The following is a 3194-nucleotide window of genomic DNA, read 5'->3' as shown; positions in this document are numbered from 1 at the left end:
CTCGCCTCTCGCGCGCTCGCCTCGCCTCGCCTCTCCACCAGCCGCGGCTCGTTCTCTCTCCGGCTCTCCCTCTTCCTCCGACTCCCGGCGAACGAAGCGGGCGGCTGGACCTCCTGCGAGTTGGCGTTCGGCCTCTGGGCGCGACTAAACCGGCGGCAGCCGAGAGGTGCGCGCCTAGACTCCAGGCTGCGGCGCTCTTCAGCCCCACGTGGAGCGGAGCTCCGCCTGGCCGCCGCTAAGTAAGGGTCCCCAAGCTCGTGCATCTTGGTGCGGGTCTCCCCTACATCTGGGCTCGCGGGAACGCGAGCGCACGGTTGCGGCAGGATCTCAGCACATGAGTGCGTGGGCCCCTTTCCACAGTGCCCCACCCCGCAGCCGTATGCGGGGCACCCAAGTACCCTCAGTGCATCTGTACTCTAATACGCGCCGAAAAACACGTACACTCAAACATGTACACAGCTTGAGCCCCCGGCCCTGTCTGCACTCACTCTGGGAGATGGTCTCTGGATTTTATAAAAACGCATTTACCAGCCCTTTCAGATCTCGGCTTCCATTTAGATGCGGGCTCCTGGTATTCTGCCTGGATGTGTGTGTTGGGGGGCGGGAAGGTGTAGACAAGGGAGACTCCGGTCAAAGTGAGTGCAGTGATGGACTAGGGTCTGGGCCTGTCCCTTTCAAGACGCTGCCTTCACCTCGGGGACCAGCTCCTTGTGGAACTGCTGGTAAGGGGAGGACGAGCTGGTTGGGGGAGGTGCGCCAGCCTCCTATCATCTCCAGGCATCGCACTTATCTCTCGGTGTCTCAGTTCTTTCTCCACCCCAGGACTTATCTCACCAGAAGTCGGGGGCGAATTTGTAAAACAAACCGTGAAACGCCCCCACCCCAGAGGCGAGGGGATTTGTTCCAGTTCAGGTAGGGTGGGGGCCTCATTGAGGGCAGCTGGGAGGGAGGCAACCAGACCTTACTGATCAGGCCTGTCCCCGAAATGGTTACCGCACGGTGACTCCTGTCCGGGTCAGAAGATTCTCCCAAACCCACAGTTCTCGATTTTGGGGTGGGGTGGGGGTGATGAGGCCGTCCCTGATTAGGTGAATGGAAATCTTGACGATGCTCTTTGACTCTTGCTAAGATAAGAGCCTACTTGGTTGGAAAGGGAATGGAGAAACGGCTGGTTTCCGGGCCTAGGGGTTAAGAAACCCATGCCTTCGGACGCGTGTCTGCGTAGACCTGCAGAATCCCCTGCTACATTTTGCTTTGTCCCCCCCCCCCCCCAACACCCCAGCTGCCGGGTCCGAAGTGGCAGCTACTGGAGGATAAAAAGGCAGTGCCATGTGGGCCAACCGCCTCGAGATAGGGGAGGGACTTTTGAGGAGACAAGCTTTTACAGCCGCGCATTTTTGACGCACATGGTTAAGAGCGCTTGGCGCCAGCGCTGAGAATTCCCTGAAGTCACCAGAGAGAATAGAGTCGTTCTGCGAACTTGGTCTGGCTCACCATCTCTCCCCTTTCTCCTCCTTTTGGTCTGTTCTGTGTCTCTGCCCACCGTTAAGCAGAGAGAGAAAAGAAAGAAGTGCGGCCCAGAGAGGTGGCTCTTAACACCCCCTTCCATGTCTCCAGCGCAGGATCCTGAAGGGTGCAAGAGGCCAGGCCTTCCCCCTCCTTACACCCACCGCCGAGGTCACTTCAGGGTTTCAGGATTCTCTGGAGGCAAAAAACACCCCCTCCCCCATAGTGCTCCCGGCCGGGCCTGGGGCCGCTTGCAGCGCTATCAAGAGCGGCCCCAAATCCCCGAGATCTGGTTTTGTCTGCACTCGCCGGCCAATCTCTGCCCTGTCTCGTCCAGTAGAAGGAAAATAATGCTGCAACCTCGTTGTGACTGACCCCCTCCTCACCCTCCCAGTGCCCCGAAGGCCCACAGGCCTGGCAGGGAGAGGTTGATACCAGGTCCTCAGCATTATGGCCTCCCGATTGCTTTGAAAAGAGCAGAGGAGTTGCGGATTTTACTTATAAACATCTCGACCTTCTTTCGGCTCCCCCGTGGACCTAGAGCGATTTCTGACCCTCACCCCGCGTCCCCTCCCCTACACCCGCTCCCCAGTTGCCTGTTTGGTCTGTAGCTCTAATTTAACCCTGGGGTCACCCCAGTTCGCCGCTTCTGGTCCCCGCCCCCACCCCAGCGTGCAGGCGAGGCGGGGTGAGAGGAAAGTTTGAGGGGTTCTCTTAATCGAAAATGTCGACTTCTTGCTAATGGTCTGCAAACTTCCGCCAATTATGACTGACCTCCCAGACTCGGCCCCAGGGGGCTCGTATTAGGCTGGGAGGCCGCTGTAATTCTGGGATCAAAAGCGCGAAGGTGCGAACTCCTCTTTGTCTCTGCGTGCCCGCCGCGCCCCCCTCCTGGTGGGTGATAAACCCACTCTGGCGCCGGCCGTGCGCTGGGTGATTAATTTGCGAACAAACAAAAGCGGCCTGGTGGCCACTGCTTTCGGGTTAAACATTGGCTAGCGCGTTGCGAAGCCCTGTGCCAGGCCTGGCCTCCGGGAGGACCCACAGGCCCGCGCGTCCCCAGTCCTGGCTTCAGAATCCAGCCGCTGGCTCTGCGCGGTCTTTTTCTTTCTTCCCTTTCTGCTTTAGAACCTGGATCTTCTCTCCCTCGTCCTCATGGTTCATGAAAGGCACTTGGGAAACGTTGAAGGGGCCGTTCCCTCAACAGAGTCCAACAAGAGGGCGTCGTAAGAGCTGGAGAAGGGAGAGAGAGACCCAAAATCCAGGTCTAAAAAAGACCCACCTACGAATCTTCCTGGTATCCCCGAAATACTCTTACACCTTTTGAAAAAAGAAAAAGTTTTTACTTAATTGTGGGCCTGGAATTTTAGAACAATAAATAAGTTTTTAAAACTCCCTCTATAATCTGTAATGCCTGCAGCGTTTAAATGGAAAAGAGTAGTGTGTGGACATAGGCGAGGATTCAGGATGGGGGACTCAAGGTGCCTCTGCGGAGGGGGCGGGGAACAAAACCAAACCAACTGCGCTTGGGTCAGGGGTGCCAGCCTCACCGGAGAGATGCCAGGATTCCTGTGCTGTATCCCACATTTTGCCCATGGTATCTCCTGCTTCAAACTATAATGGAATCCTTTCGTGATAGTGTTTATCTGCAGTTTGCACCAAAAAAAAAAAAAAAAAAAAAAAAAAAA

The 3194-nt window shown here is 56.5% G+C and overlaps 1 long non-coding RNA gene across 1 annotated transcript in view; it reads left to right on the top strand.

The window, feature by feature from the left end:
• Positions 1 to 6: 6 nt before the first annotated feature.
• LOC125611252 overlaps positions 7 to 3194 on the top strand; it is a 12879-nt gene continuing 9691 nt past the window's right edge. The window contains exon 1 of the long non-coding RNA XR_007341409.1: positions 7 to 239. This is a non-coding gene — a long non-coding RNA (uncharacterized LOC125611252). The remainder of the gene's footprint in view (positions 240 to 3194) is intronic.

The sequence above is a fragment of the Marmota marmota genome, unplaced genomic scaffold, assembly GCF_001458135.2.
Source record: "Marmota marmota marmota unplaced genomic scaffold, marMar, whole genome shotgun sequence".
In the NCBI taxonomy this organism is placed as follows: domain Eukaryota; kingdom Metazoa; phylum Chordata; class Mammalia; order Rodentia; family Sciuridae; genus Marmota; species Marmota marmota.
The sequence above is the reverse complement of the archived record's forward strand: the minus strand, read 5'-3'. Positions and strand labels throughout refer to the sequence as shown.